We start from the raw sequence: 16,624 nt of genomic DNA on the forward strand, positions 1-16,624 counted from the left end.
TATTTGGTGTTTGTGTTTCCACATGCAACCCATAATATGGAAATGAGGACTTGTATTGGAGATGCCCTAACAGGGCTTTTCTCATAGGTCATCTTGCAAGTGACACGTGAAAACTTCCAAAGGATACATATAAAATGAAACCCTCTGCCATGCCAAAATTACTTGACAAATATAGGCAGTTGTGCCCACTGTTTTTAAAGCATCCCTAAAGCATCGCTTAAGCGTCGCGCCCTCCAGGCTCAAGGCGTCCAACTCGCTTTAGATATGTGTCTAGTGCATCCGTTTTAGAAATTAGAGCGTCTGAAATGTCTGCTTAGTGTCCTGATTGGCGTTTTAGTACATACAGAAGAATTAATAAGTAGATGATGATGACAACAATAATGAGGTTGTGGAGATGAATGAAGATGGAACAAATGTCCCCATTACCAAGCCAAGCTCAGGGACAGTAGCCAAGAGGAACAAGAGAGCATTTGTTGCCAAGATGCAAGGAACAGGCAAGTCTACTGCTACTTCCACCAACAATTCAAGCCATGTTGCGAAGAACACCTGAGGAGCTTGTAGATGAAAGACATGTTGGGTGTTCTCAAAGCACCAAACTGTCCTGCACAAAGACTAAAGAAGAGAGGAAATATGTGAACATCTAGTGGACATTGTTCTTCTATGAGTGTGGCATTACATTCAATATTGCAAGTAGTAGACAGTTTGAGATTGCAATTGAAGCCTCTTGTCAATATAGTTCAGGTAACAAGCCTCCTGGTCCCTATGAGCTGACAGAGCCATTATTGAATGCTTGTGTCAAGGAAACTACTACTTAATTTGAGGAAGCAACATGAGGCATCATGGAAACAATATGGATGCACAATCATGTCGGATGGCTGGTCAGATGGAAGGGGATGCCATTTGATCAATTTCCTTGTTAAGAGTCCAGAGGGCACCGATGACCCACAAGTATAGGGGATCAACTGTAGCTCTTTTTGATAAGTAAGAGTATCGAACCCAACGAGGAGCAAAAGGAAATGACAAGTGGTTTCCAGCAAGGTAATGTCTGCAAGTGCTGAAATTGTAAGTAGCAGAGTAGTTTGGTAGCAAGATAATTTGTAACGAGCAAGTAACGATAATAGTAGCAAAAGTGCAGCAAGGTATCCCAATACTTTTGAGGCAAAGGACAAGCCAAAACAAATTCTTATGATAAGCAAAGCGTTCTTGAGGGTACATGGGATTTTCATCTAGTCAATTTCACCATGTTGGTTCGATTTGTGTTCGCTACTTTGATAATTTGATATGTGGGTGGACCGGTGCTTAGGAGATGTTCTTAGTTGAACAAACCTCCTACTTATGATTAACCCTCCCGCAAGCATCCACAACTACGAGAAAGGTATTAAGAATAAATTCTAACCATAGCATTAAACTTTTGGATCCAATCGGTCCCTTACGGAATATCGCATAAACTAGGGTTTAATCTTCTGTCACTCTCGCAACCCATCATCTAATTGCTACTCCACAATGCATTCCCTTAGGCCCAAATATCATGAAGTGTCATGTAGTTGACGTTCACATGACACCACTAAGGGAAGCACAACATACATACTATCAAAATATCGAACACATATCAAGTTCACATGATTACTTGCAACATGATTTCTCCCATGACCTCAAGAACAAAAGTAACTACTCACAAATGATAATCATACTCAAGATCATAGGGGTATTAAATAGGATATTGGATCTGAACATATAATCTTCCACCAAATAAACCATATAGTAATCAACTACAAGATGTAATCAACACTACTAGTCACCCACAAGCACCAACCTATAGTTCCGGTAACAAGATTGAACACAAGAGATGGACTAGGGTTTGAGATGAGATGGTGCTGTTGAAGATGTTGATGGATATTGCCCTCCCCAAGATGGGAGAGTTGTTGGTGAAGATGATGACGATGATTTCCTCCTCTCGAAGGGAGGTTCCCCCGGCGGAATCGCTCCATCGGAGGGCAAAAGTGCTCCTGCCCAAGTTCCACCTCGAGACGGTGGTGCTCCGTCCCGAAAGTCCTCTCCTTATTTTTTCTAGGTTAAAATAACTTATATACCAGAAGATGGGCACCGGAGGTGGGCCTAGGTGAGCACAACCCACCAGGGCACGCCTGGGCTCCCTGGCGCCTAGGTGGGTTGTGCCCACCTGCTGGGCCCCCTCTGGTACTTATTTTCTCCAATATTCTTCATATATTCCATAAAAATTCTCTGTGAAGTTTCAGCCTGTTTGGAGTTGTGCAGAATAGGTAGCCTAACGTAGCTTTTCCAGGTCCAGATTTCCAGCTGCTGGAATTCTCCCTCTTTGTGTATACCTTGCATATTATGAGAGAAAAGGCATTAGAATTACTCCAAAAAGTATTATTATGGATAAAAACATCATAAATAACAGTGGGAAAACATGATGCAAAATGGACGTATCAGGCACTTTATTCTTCGAGTCGATTGACGCCACGCATAATGCTCAAATGATTATTGAACTGCTAGAGAAGAAAATTATAGAAATTGCGAAAGAAAATGTTGTGCAATCCGACAATGGTGCCAACTCCAAGTAGGCAGCAGTCCACCTTCTAGAGTTGCAGATTCCTACACTATATTGGAGTCCTTGTGCATGTCATTGCTTGGATCTAATGCTGGAAGACATAGAGAAGTTGAAGGCATTCAAGAAGCCTATTTCATGGGCTAGACATGTCGCAAATTTCATCTATAGGCATGGAAGAATTCTTCGTCTATTGAGGAAGGCAATGAATGTGCTAAGATCTTGTGAGACCCGCAACCACTCGTTTTTCCACGACCTTCCTTACACTAAAGAGTTTGGTCAGGCACAAGGCAACTTTGAGGAGTATGTTTACGTGCGCAGCATGGGTTGGAAGCAAAGTGGCCAAACCACAAGCTGGCTTGAATGTGCAAGACATTGTGCTCTCAGCTGATTTGACACACGATTAATTCCGGGGGTGTCACAGTTGAGTGGTGGCATTCAATTGAGGACCGCCTTAGAGCTTGAACGCCGCTTCTTCGAGTGCTTTGGGTAGCGGATGATCATGGGAAGCCTGCAATGCCTGAGATTACAGAACTTGTGATTTATGCAAAGAAGAGGATCAATCAAAGCTTCCCCCCCCCAACAAAATAAGCAACCTTTGCTCAAGAAGATCTTGGAAATTATTGAGAATCATCGAGAGACTCAAATGGATCATCCATCGTATGGGGCTAATCTTTTTTTGAACCCAGGAAAGTTTTTCCCTATTGTAAAGAGGAATGACGATGCCTTAGTTGGGGATAAGGAGCTGCTTTACCGATGTGTCTGCAAAAACAGCGTTCGATGCCAATATTCGAAGCAAGATTGATCAACAAGTTGTGCTCTACGAGAACCATCGAGAAGTCTTTTCTAATGGATTGACAATTGAAAATATTGAGAAAAAGGGCCCTCGTAAGTTGTTAATTACAACATGTTGATTTCAGCATATTTACTCTACATAAGTTCATATGTTTTTGACGGTTTGCTTTTATCACTTTAGTTGATTGGTGGTGTTCATATGGTGGCCGGGCCATTGAGATACAAACATTTGAACACATTGTCATACTTTATGCATCATCATCCGGGTGTGAGAGGAATTGGAGCGCCTTTGAAGTTGTGAGTAAAGTAATCTCTTTGTGTTTCCAATGGTACTTCCAGCAAGCCATTTACTCATTTTTCTTCCTTTTTTTGTAGATCCATACGAACAAAAGGAATGGGCTGCAGTGGAAAAGGTTGAATGCTTGTTGTGGGAGTTGTTGATGAAAAATTGGTTGATAACATGGGAACCAGAACTAAAAATACATATGTCTTGTTATATTTGATTATGTATAGTTGTGAAATATTTACTGAATATCAATAGAATATTTGAATGGAAATCACTTTCTCAAGGGTGGTCAATCTCAAGGATGAGAACATCAATCCCGAGTGTTTCTACGGGGATTTGCAGAGGAGATTTGATGCATTTATAAATAAAAAATCACAAAAATGAACATATATATGTTTATTGGACAATGTATTAGAGAAAGTGCTCTATTTTATGATTCTAATAGTTGATAAAAATATTGCATTATATGGTTTGGTAGTTCAGTGTCGTGGTAACTATTGACAATTTTTGCAGTCAGTTTTACCATGACATTAGTTAACAATGGTTTTGTACTACAGTTAGTACTCAGGCATGGTTTAGAGGCAAACTGAATCTCAACAAAAAAAGACATGATATGTCCTTTTGTTTGTACCATTTCCAGATGTAACATAAAGATGGTATATATTGACAAAAGTTGTAGTAATGTACATATCGACCATATACTTCACATTTAAACTTAATAGTTGCATAAGCCGAGTCCATATATTCCCGGAAAAAAACTTACCATATATCAGTACATGCGTAGGATCATCATGAAGTGGTACTAATGCGAATTTACTAGATTACAATTTAAGCCACAATAATTTTAGGTCAAAGATAGCACAGTTAGTAGGTGCTTGTATGCGTGCTTGATCATGTTCCACATGTTAAAAAAAGATCATTATTGGTCTGGTTATTCTTGACTAACTAGGCTAGTCGAGAGAAACATATAACTCTGGATAAGTTTGTCTAAGAATGGTGGATATTATATTTGAAATTTGGTATGTGATATAAGTAAGAATTTAATATGTCAGCATGGCCATATGCAATTTTTTGTAGTTCCTACAAAAAGGAGATTTAAACCCGAAGTACACAAATTAGTACATAATAAGATCTTACTATTATCGAACGAAGTAGATTGGTAGTCGAGGGGTCACAATACATTGAGGCCGACAACAAGGCGCCCACGACTATGACAGATTGAGTGCCCATCAGGAAGCCTTGATGAATTTTTAGCACCATCCATCTTTGCAAACCAAACACATCCGATTGCCTTAAAATAAAGAAGATTGTAGCATGTATGTTTGAACAATACATTGCATGTAATAATCTAGGGGAGAAAATTAGCATGGTATACGGTATGCACTGAAACAAATAAAAATAATTAAATTAAAAAATGAGAGTTTGTGCACCAACACGTGCAGCAAGGGCGTGTTTGGTTGCCCGCATGTAGCCCAACTAGGCCCGCGCGGGATGTGTGCGGCCTGTTTGGTTGGTTGGGCTACATGTGGTTTTGTGGCCCGCACAGAGCTTAAAGCAACCCGCAGCCTGGTCCGACGAAAACTGCCGAATCGACAGTTTCTCGTGAGCCTGGCTGGGCGCGGCCACGCATGCGAGGCAGTTGCACGCCTTGGGTAGCATGGGAGACGGAGGGGACGTCTCATAACTCGCCCCCACTCTCCTGTCACAGCCCAGTCGCACTGTTCCCACCGCTCCCTCTCTCTCCCTCACCGCCCCTCCCTCTCCTCCGATGGCTCCGCCTCACCCACCGCCGCGCCGCCCTCTGACCCCCGTCGACCAGCGCATCGCCAGCATCCAGGAGCATTGGCTGGCCGGGCTCCAGAACTCGGGTCGGGACCTGGCATCGGCGCTGCGAGCGTCGTCCCCAATCTGCTGCCGACCACCACCAGCACCGGCCAATGCGGTGCCGGCCGCTCCTGCTTCGCCGCAGATTCTGGACCTCGTGGTCTTGGGCTCAGCGCCGGCGCCTCCACGGAGCCGCCCCTTCTTGGGATCACATTGCGCAGGGGGGTTTTCTTGACCCCCCGTCCAAGTGTTTTCTCCTGTCGGCGTGCCGTCCTCCTCGACCTCTGGCGTGGTGATGAGCACGGGGCCGATGCCGTAGGCCGTCGCCAGGGTCGGCTCCTCCTCTGCTCCGCCACCTCTCTCCTTCCGGTCGGGGTTTTCACCCCGGCCTTGGTTCGCTGCAACTGCGCGTGCTCCGGTGAGTCAAACCCCCTCCATGCTTCCTCATAGATGTAGATTAGGGGTTTATTTCTTATACATGTGCTAGTAGTTAGTGGATTTGATAGGATTAGATAGGATTCTAGCATCCGATTGGATGCGATCCGAATCCAATCCAATCGAACTGATCTATTCTTGTTTTGTACAGTGTGTGTCCTAGGATAATTTTCTTGTGCTACTGGATCTATGTTCATGCTAGAATCCCCAATGGTAGTGTGCTTTATTAGGATGTGTGTTCATGGTAGGGTCTTGCTAGGATGTGTGTTCATGCAAATGGCATGTTCATGTTCAAGCTAGGATCATGTTCATGTTGTTGTTCATGTTGCTAACATACATGTTCAAGCTAGGGTTTGTGTTGAATGTCATACGTGCATGTAGTAGGACCATTTTAGGATGCTGCCAAATGTGCATGGCTACACATAGGTGGCATTGGCACTTGTTGTTGCTATTTTTAGATGTTTCCATGTTTAGAATAGTGCACTGATGAGTGGTAGTTGCAGCAAAGCAGATGCCACTGATCAGTGGACTTGCCCAACAGCAAGTGCCATTGATAAGTGGCATTTCCTCAAAGAGTTTGTGCACTGATCAGTGCCATTTGCTCATGGGAAAATGTCTCTGATCAGTGCCATTTTGCAAAGACTTTGTGCACTAATACTTGTCATCTTACCTGACAAGATATTGAAGACTAACTGGGATGTGACAGGAGGAGGAGCTCAGGTGGTGGCCGGAGCTGAGGGCGCCGATGATTTCATCCCCACGAACATGCGACTCAGGACGGTGGACCTGCCTGGCAGGATCGCCTTCATGAGCCTGCCTTGTTCAAGGGGACGATCTCTGAGGTAGGGCCACGAGGTGGGGGCCAGGGAGCCGCTGCGCTTCTACCAGCAGATCAAGGACAATGAGGACCTCGCCATGCTCGTCGACCCTCGCAAGTTCGTGGAGGTCATGAACACCTGGCTAGTCATCAAGCGGCTCCCGCGGGTGGTGAGGCTGTCGGTGAACAAGCGGTGCGTGTTCTGGGTGCAGGTCCAGAACTTTGAGGGGCACATGGTGCTTGGCCAGGGCTGGAACTACTTCTGCCGCCGCCACCGGATCGTCCCCGGCGACCTCGTCATTGTGCGCATCTCAGGACTCGGACTGAAGATTCAGATCTACAACCACAACTCATCGGTCGTGTGCAGGTTTCGTTGCAGCAGGCACAATTGCATTGGTAACATCGAGCATGCTATGTAGTTAAGTTAAGTAAGGTGTTAGTGTTGAACTTTTATGGTGCGTAGCGAGACTTGTGCTGGGAACTTGTTCATATTTTGGCCAGGAGCAGCACCCTGGCTTCGAGCAGGGAAGGAGGATGCCCCTGCTGTTAATCTAGACTTATGCTATGTAGTTAAGTAGTTTGTTGTCATTTCCTTGCTTGTTGTGTTTGATTTCATTTGGGTGCTTGCTTTGTTTGATCTTGTTGTTGTGTGATACGTCTCCAACATATCTATAATTTTTGATTGTTCCATGCTATTATATTATCAACCTTGGATGTTTTATATGCATTGATATGCTATTTTATATGATTTTTGGGACTAACCTATTAACCTAGAGCCCAATGCCAATTTCTGTTTTTTTCCTTGTTTTAGAGTATCGCAGAAAAGGAAAATCAAAAAGAGTCCAATTAACCTGAAACTCCACGGAACTTATTTTTGGGACGGAAGCAATCCAGAAGACTTGGGGTGTACGTAAGGGAAGCAACAAGGAAGGCACGAGGCAGGGGGGCGCGCCCACCCCCTGGGCGCGCCCTCCACCCTCGTGGGCCCCTCGTGGCTCCCCTGACGTACTACTTCCTCCCATATATACCCATATACCCTAAAAACAGCGGGGATGAGAATAGATCGGGAGTTCTGCCGCCAGAAGCCTCCGTAGCCACCGAAAGCCAATCTAGACCCGTTCTGGCACCCTGCCAGAGGGGGAATCCCTCTCCGGTGGCCATCTTCATCATCCCGGTGCTCTCCATGATGAGGAGGGAGTAGTTCTCCCTCGGGGCTGAGGGTATGTACCAATAGCTATGTGTTTGATCTCTCTCTCTCTCGTGTTCTTGAGGTGGTACGATCTTGATGTATCGCGAGCTTTGCTATTATAGTTGGATCTTATAATGTTTCTCCCCCTCTACTCTCTTGTAATGGATTGAGTTTTCCCTTTGAAGTTATCTTATCGGATTGAGTCTTTAAGGATTTGAGAACACTTGATGTATTTCTTGCGTGGGATACCTGTGGTGACAATGGGGTATTCTATTGATCCACTTGATGTATGTTTTGGTGATCAACTTGCGGGTTCCGCCCATGAACCTATGCATAGGGGTTGGCACACGTTTTCGTCTTGACTCTCCGGTAGAATCTTTGGGGCACTATTTGAAGTACTTTGTGTTGGTTTGAATAGATGAATATGAGATTGTGTGATGCATATCGTATAATCATACCCATGGATACTTGAGGTGACATTGGAGTATCTAGGTGACATTAGGGTTTTGGTTGATTTGTGTCTTAAGGTGTTATTCTAGTACGAACTCTATGATAGATCGAACGAAAAGAATAGCTTCGTGTTATTTTACTACGGACTCTTGAATAGATCGATCAGAAAGAATAACTTTGAGGTGGTTTCGTACCCTACAATAATCTCTACATTTGTTCTCCGCTATTAGTGGCTTTGGAGTGACTCTTTGTTGCATGTTGAGGGCTAGTTATATGATCCAATTATGTTATTATTGTTGAGAGGACTTGCACTAGTGAAAATATGAACCCTAGGCCTTGTTTCAACACATTGCAATACCATTTGTGCTCACTTTTATAATTAGTTACCTTGCTGTTTTTATATTTTCAGATTACAAAAACCTATATCTACCATCCATATTGCACCTGTATCACCATCTCTTCGCCGAACTAGTGCACCTATACAATTTACCATTGTATTGGGTGTGTTGGGGACACAAGAGACTCTTTGTTATTTGGTTGCAGGGTTGCTTGAGAGAGACCATCTTCATCATACGCCTCCCATGGATTAATAAACCTTAGGTCATCCACTTGAGGGAAATTTGCTACTGTCCTACAAACCTCTGCACTTGGAGGCCCAACAACATCTACAAGAAGAAGGTTGTGTAGTAGACATCAAGCTCTTTTCTGGCGCCGTTGCCGGGGAGGTTAGCGCTTGAAGGTATATCTTTAGTTCTTGCAATCAAAACTTTTTGTTTCTTGTTTTATCACTAGTTTAGTCTATAAAAGGAAACTAAAAAATGGAATTGAGTTTGCCTCATACGCTTCTTCTTTTTAATATCTTTCGTGAGTATGATGGAAAGGAAAATTGTGCCAAAGTATTACAAGAATAATGCATTAGAATGTTTGGCACTAAATATTTGAATGATGAGTATGATTGCAATGTTGTTCGTATGAATTCCTTGAATATCCATGATGCTAATGATATGCAAAGCCACAATCTTGGGGAAGCTATGTTTGATGAAGATGATATTTTTTGTTCCCAAAGTTTTGATGAGCAAATTTATTATGATGAAAGCATGCCTCCTATTTATGATCATTATATTGATGAAAGTGGATTTGGAGATGTCATGATCAATTGATTATGAGAACAAAGTTGCCATCTATGATGATTATTGTGATGACTTGTATGCTATAAAGAATGTATCCATGAAACTTGTCATCATGATTTTAGTTTTCTATTGGATTATGCCTCACATGATAATTATTTTGTTGAGTTTGCTCCCACTATTGTTCATGAGAAGAATTTTGCTTGTGTCGAGTGTAATAAAATTTCTATGCTTGTAGATCATGAAAACAATGATTTAGGTGCTGGTTATATTGTTGACTTCATTCATGATGCTACTGAAAATTATTATGAGGGAGGAATATATGCTTGTAGGAATTGCAATAATATCAAGTTTCCTCTCTATGTGCTGAAAGTTTTGAAGTTATGCATGTTTTACCTTCCTATGCAAGTTGATTCTTGTTCCCATAAGTTGTTTTCTCACAAAATCCATATGCATAGGAGGAGGGTTAGACTTAAATGTGCTATTCATATTCTTCATAATGCTCTCTTTATGTTTCAATTCTTATCTTTTATGTGAGCATCATTGAAATCATCATGCCTAGCTAGGGGCGTTAAATGATAGCGCTTGTTGGGAGGCAACCCAATTTTATTTTTGTTCCTTTTATTCATGTTTAGTAATAAATTATTCATATAGACTCTGTTTAGATGTGGTTTTATGCTTTTAATTAGTGTTTGTGCCAAGTAGAACCGTTGGGAAGACTTGGGGAAAGTCTTTTTGATCTTGCTATAAAAAACAGAAACTTTAGCGATCACAAGAATTACTGCCATTTTTATTTGGAAAGTGATATTTAGTTAATTCTTTTTTAAGATGATTAATAGATAAATTACTCACGTCCAGAAATTTATGTTATAATTTTTGGGGTTCCAGAACTTGCGTTAGCTACAAATTACTACAGACTATTCTGTTTTTGACAGATTCTATTTTTCGTGTGTTGTTTGCTTATTTTGATGAATCTATGGCTAGTAAAATAGTTTATAAACCATAGAGAAGTTGGAATACAGTAGGTTTAACACCAATATAAATAAATAATTAGTTCATTATAGTACCTTGAAGTGGTGTTGTAACGCCCTCGATGCGGCTATAGCTCCCACGTGTCGAGGCACGACTTAGAGACATAACCGCATTGAAAGCAATGTCGCAAGTTAGGCAAGCATTACAACATCCCATGTAAAGCATAATAAAAGGGGGAGAAACATAGTTGGCTTACACTCGCCACATCACATCAAAGTACATAAATAACATCCATCATACAAACACTCATGGCCCGACTACGGTGCCAAAATAGAAGAAAACCCAACATGCGACAAGGCCCTGAATCGAACCCCAACTAGGCACCACTACTGATCATCGGGAAAGGAAACATAATAACGCTGAGAGTCCTCGTCGAACTCCCACTTGAGCTCGTACTCGTCACCTGGAGCGAAATCACCTGGACCTGCATCTGGAATTATAGTATCTGTGAGCCACAGGGACTCAGCAATCTCGCACCCTCGCGATCAAGACTATTTAAGCTTATAGGAAGGGGTAAGGCAAATATATGTGGAGCTGCAGCAAGCGACTAGCATATATGGTGGCTAACTTATACGCAAAAGAGAGCGAGAAGAGGAGGCACAGCGCGAGCGAGAATCTAGAGGAACAACCTGCGCAAGCATAACTCCAACACCGTGTCCACTTCCCGGATTCCGCCGAGAAGAGGCCATCACGGTAACACACTCAATTGATTCATTTTAATAAAATTAAGGTTCAAGTTATCTACAACCGGACATTAACAAATTCCCATCTGCCCATAACCGCGGGCACGGCTTTCGAAAGTTCAATCCCTGCAGGGGAGTCCCAACTTAGCCCATGACAAGCTCTCACGGTCAACGAAGGAATAGACCTCCACCCGAGACACACCGATCAGACTCGGTAACCCGGTACGACAAGACAATTCGACAAGTTAAAACAAGACCAGCAACACCGCCCAAATGTGCCGACAAATCCCGATAGGAGCTGCACATATCTCTTTCTCAGGGCACACTCAGATAGGTCAAGCTACGAGTAAAACCAACCCTCAAGTTTCCCCGAGGTGGCCCCGCAGGCTGCCCGGTTCGGACCAACACTCAGAGGGAGCACTGGCCCGGGGGGGTTAAAATAAGATGACCCTTGAGTCTGCAGAACCCAAGGGAAAGAAAAGGCTAGGTGACAAATGGTAAAACCAAGGTTGGGCATTGCTGGACAAGCTTTAATCAAGGCGAAATATCAAGGGGTTCCCATTATAACCCAACCGCGTAAGGAACGCAAAATCCGGGAACATAACACCGATATGACAGAAACTAGGGCGGCAAGAGTGGAACAAAACACTAGGCGAGAGGCCGAGCCTTCCACCCTTCACCAAGTATATAGATGCATTAAGATAACATAGCAATATAATGATATGCCCAACAAGTAAATAAATGATGTTCCAACAAGGAACGGCCTCCAATCTTCACCTGCAACTAGCAACGCTATAAGAGGGGCTGAGCAAAGCGGTAACATAGCCAATCAACGGTTTGCTAGGACAAGGTGGGTTAGAGGTTTGACATGGCAATTGGGAGGCTGACAAGCAAAAGGTAGGCATCGTAGCATTGGCATAGCAAGAGCGAGCAAACTAGCATAGCAAAGATAGTAGTGATTTCGAGGGTATGATCATCTTGCCTGCACTGTTGTCAGAGTTGACTGGATCCTCACAAGCAAACTCAACGGGCTCCTCGGTAGCGAACTCGTCTGCCGGCTCTACCCAAACAAGACAAACAAGCAACAAGGATACAATCAACCACGTGCAAGACCAAGCAATATGATGAAAAGATGATATGCTATGCGGGGTGCGATGCGGGATGCAAAATGCAAGATATGACAGGAAAAGCATGAACCTGGCCTCAACTTGGAAAACCAAGTGTGCCAATGGATAGAGGGAATGAAATCGCTTGAAAACGATATAAAGATCATTGGAATCGGAGTTACGGTTTGGAAATGGCAAGCGTTTTAAGGTATGACACCGGTCTGCGATTTACAGCAAGTAGGCATCTAAATGCAATGAAATGAACATGCTACAGCCACCAAACATGACAACAAAATACATGGCAGGGATGCACACAAGATGCTTAACAAAAGACTAGCACTGAGCCACGGCCAATTCATCCATTATGGGGTTCAAACAAGCATGGCAAAAACGCAAATGCAAAACAGATTCCAGACTTTGTGAAATTAACACTTGTCTGAAATTTCAGATCACGAAGCCCTCTTCGGAGCAGCAAAACAACATGAAACAAGAACTGATTAAGAAAAGTAAGAACATGGCATGGAGCTTCTCAACAAGCTTAACAAAAGACCCAAAGTGACCTGGGGCCAAAAGGGTACACAAAATATACTAACGGGCACACGAACATAGCAAAAACATAATGAGTTTTCAGACTTAGTGAAAACTGAGACATGCTGAAATATAACTCACGAAGGCATGTAAACGAGCTCGATGCACTCACTACGGTGCAAGTCATGGCAAGGAAAGCATACATCCATTAATAAGGCATAAAATGCTAGCTAGACATGGCAAGAACAATGGCATAGCAGGCACAGATCAACTACAATAACATCGGCAAAATCGCAAACGAGTTGACGATCTGCCAAGATTCACCACGAAGCAAAAGTAGAGCTCGATTGACTTAAGCTCGGGTGCTCCATAATTGCAAACAAAGACATGGATGGATAGAGCATAACATGATTAACAAAACTCCTTTACTGATCATCTTCAAAATAGGCACGGATCACTAGGAAACAAGCTGAACATATGGCATCATGAACTAAAATATCCCAGACTTAGTGAAAACAACTAAGTCGCTGAAAACAGATTTACCGGGTGCCTCACTTTGCAAGCTTGCACAAGTCACCACCACATCCTAAAAATGCATGGGTTGCACCTATGGAAAGAATACAAAATGCTTAACAAAACATATGAATGACTCACAGGCATATCATGCACACAATAATCATGACAAAAATGACAAAAGTCTAAGATGAACTAGCAGATCTGACAATTAACTCACGAAGCCCTCTTCTAACAGCATTTCGGGCATCAAGATGAGCCCAAATGAAAATGGTGCAATGGAATAAAATGATGTACTCGTTGAGGTAAACATTTTGATATATTATATGTCCAAAACGGAGCTACGGATGCAAAGTTACGGCAGGTCAAAGTAGGCATAAAAATTAGGGTTCGGAGGGAAAAAGTCAACCGAGGTTCAAAATATCCCAGATCTGAGATCCGATCTGCACGCTTCCCGATGCATGCCGGAGTTCGTCAACGCGGTGGCCGGAGCTGTTAAACGTCGCCGGAGAGGAAGGAGAGGGCCGGGGCGAGGCCGGCCGGATCCGGGGCGGCGAGGGGCGGAGGCGCCGGCGGTGGTGGACGGGGGCGGCGCCGGCTCGGGCGGCTACCCGCGGCGAGGCAGGCGGCGGCGAGGCGCGTCTCGCGCGCCGGCGAGGTGCGGCGGTCGCCGGCCGGCGATGGTGGCCGCCAGCGGTGGTCGGGCGCGGGGGAGAAGACAGGCGGCGGCGGGCGGCGGAGATGGGCTCGCGGGGGCTTCCCGCGGGCCTAGCGGGCCTCGGGCGTCGGCGGCGAAGCGGTCCCGCGGGTGCTGACGTGGCGGCGGCGGGTGGCGATTTTGTCCGGCCGGGTCGGACGTGTCCGGCTCGGCGCGGAGATCTGTTTTTTTTCTCCTAGGGTTTCGTGGGAAGAGATGATCCGAAAATGGAGGGGGCTATATATAGGCATAAGTGGAGCTAGGAGAGTCCAAATGAGGTGCGGTTTTCGGCCACGTGATCGTGATCGAACGCTCTAGGACATGGAGCAGAGTTTGGTGGGTTTTGGGCCAAAATGGAGAGGTGTTGGGCTGCAACACACATGAGGCCTTTTCGGTCCCTCGGTTAACCGTTGGGGTATCAAACGAAGTCCAAATGATACGAAACTTGACAGGCGGTCTACCGGTAGTAAACCAAGGCCGCATGACAAGTCTCGGTCCAATCCGGAAATGTTTAATCCCCACACACGAAAGAAAGCTAGAATTGACCACCGGAGGAGAACGAAGCGCCGGAATGCAAACGGACAATGGGGAAAATGCTCGAATGCATGAGATGAACATGTATGCAAATGCAATGCACATGATGACATGATATGAGATGCCTGAAAACGAAAACAACACACGGAGACAAAGACCCGAACCCGAGAAATAAATATAACTTAACGCCGGAAACGGCAAGAGTTGGAGTACAAATAGGGAAAGTTACATCCGGGGTGTTACAACACTCCACCACTACGAAAAGATCTCGTCCCGAGATCTAGGACTGAAAGAACTCCGGGTACTCAGAACGGAGGTGATCCTCGCGTTCCCATGTAGCTTCACGGTCGGAATGGTGTGACCACTTGACTTTGAGAAATTTGATTGACTTGTTGCGAGTCTTGCATTCAGTCTCTTCGAGAATAGAAACTGGGTGCTCACGATAAGAGAGATCTTCTTGGAGCTCAATGTCCTCGAAGTTGACTGTGCGGTCAGGAGTCTTGAAGCACTTTCGAAGCTGAGAGACATGGAACACATCATGAACATTTGCAAAGTTTGAAGGAAGCTCGAGTTGATAGGCGAGGTCGCCTCTCTTGCTGACAATCTTGAAAGGTCCCACGTATCTAGGGGCAAGCTTCCCTTTGATACCGAAGCGACGAGTACCTTTCATAGGAGAGACGCGGAGGTAAACATGATCTCCGATCTCGAAAGCCAAATCACGGTGCTTACTATCATAGTAGCTCTTCTGGCGGGATTGGGCTGCTTTGAGGTTATCACGAATGACTTTGCACATTTCTTCTGCTTCTGTGATTAAGTCATTACCCAGCAGCTGACGTTCACCGGTTTCAGACCAGTTGAGAGGGGTACGGCACTTCCTGCCATACAGAATTTCAAAAGGGGCCTTGCCCGAACTTGCTTGAAAACTGTTGTTGTATGAGAATTCAGCATAAGGAAGGCAATCCTCCCACTTCATGCCGAAGGAGATCACACAAGCCCTGAGCATATCTTCAAGACTCTGGTTGACACGCTCGACTTGACCGCTTGTTTGAGGATGGAAAGCTGTGCTGAAGCGGATGTTAGTGCCCATGGCCTTCTGGAAAGAATCCCAAAACTTCGAGGTAAAGATGCTGCCACGGTCTGAAGATATCACTTGAGGAATACCGTGCAGAGAGACAATGTGAGAGGTATGGAGTTCCGCCAATTGAGCTGCAGTGATCGACTCTTTGATAGGCAGAAAGTGAGCCACTTTGGTGAGCTTGTCGATGACAACGAATATAGCATCATTGCCATGCTTGGACTTTGGAAACCCAGTCACGAAGTCCATTTCAATGTGGTCAAACTTCCATTCTGGAATGGCAAGAGGTTGGAGGAGACCTGCTGGTCTTTGGTGTTCTGCCTTCACTCTTCTGCAGACATCACATTCATTGACGAATTGAGCGATCTCGCGCTTCATTCGAGTCCACCAATAAGCTTGCTTGAGGTCCTGATACATCTTCGTGCTCCCAGGGTGGATGGAGAGGAGAGAATTGTGAGCCTCGTTCATGATCACTTTACGAAGTTCACCTTTGGGCACAACAATACGATCGTCGAAGAAGAGAGTGTCCTTGTCATCAAGGCGGTAGCACTTGTACTTGGACTGACTCTTGGCAATCCCAATCTTCACCTTTTTCACCATAGCATCAAGAAGCTGGGCTTGGCGAATCTGGTCTTCTAAGGTAGGAGAGACTTGAAGGTTGGCGAGGAAACCTTGAGGAACAACTTGCAGATTAAGTTTGCGGAAAGCTTCACAAAGCTCGGGTTGATAAGGCTTGAGAATCAGACTGTTGCAGTAGGCCTTTCTGCTCAAAGCGTCAGCAATCACATTGGCCTTGCCTGGAGTATACTCGATACTCGGATTATACTCTTGAATCATTTCGACCCATCTAGTTTGCCTTAGGTTGAGATTAGGCTGAGTGAAGATGTACTTGAGACTCTTGTGATCAGTGAAAATGTCCACTTTTCTTCCCAATAGGAGATGTCTCCAAGTCAAAAGAGCATGC

The 16,624-nt window shown here is 44.5% G+C and overlaps 1 pseudogene; it reads left to right on the forward strand.

Moving 5' to 3' along the window:
* The first annotated feature begins 394 nt into the window (after positions 1-394).
* On the forward strand, positions 395-3,805 carry LOC147973495 (uncharacterized; annotated as a pseudogene).
* Positions 3,806-16,624: the final 12,819 nt, after the last annotated feature.

Source organism: Triticum urartu, chromosome 5A (assembly GCF_056163025.1).
Source record: "Triticum urartu cultivar PI428250 chromosome 5A, HENAU_Tu73, whole genome shotgun sequence".
Classification (NCBI taxonomy): Eukaryota; Viridiplantae; Streptophyta; class Magnoliopsida; order Poales; family Poaceae; genus Triticum; species Triticum urartu.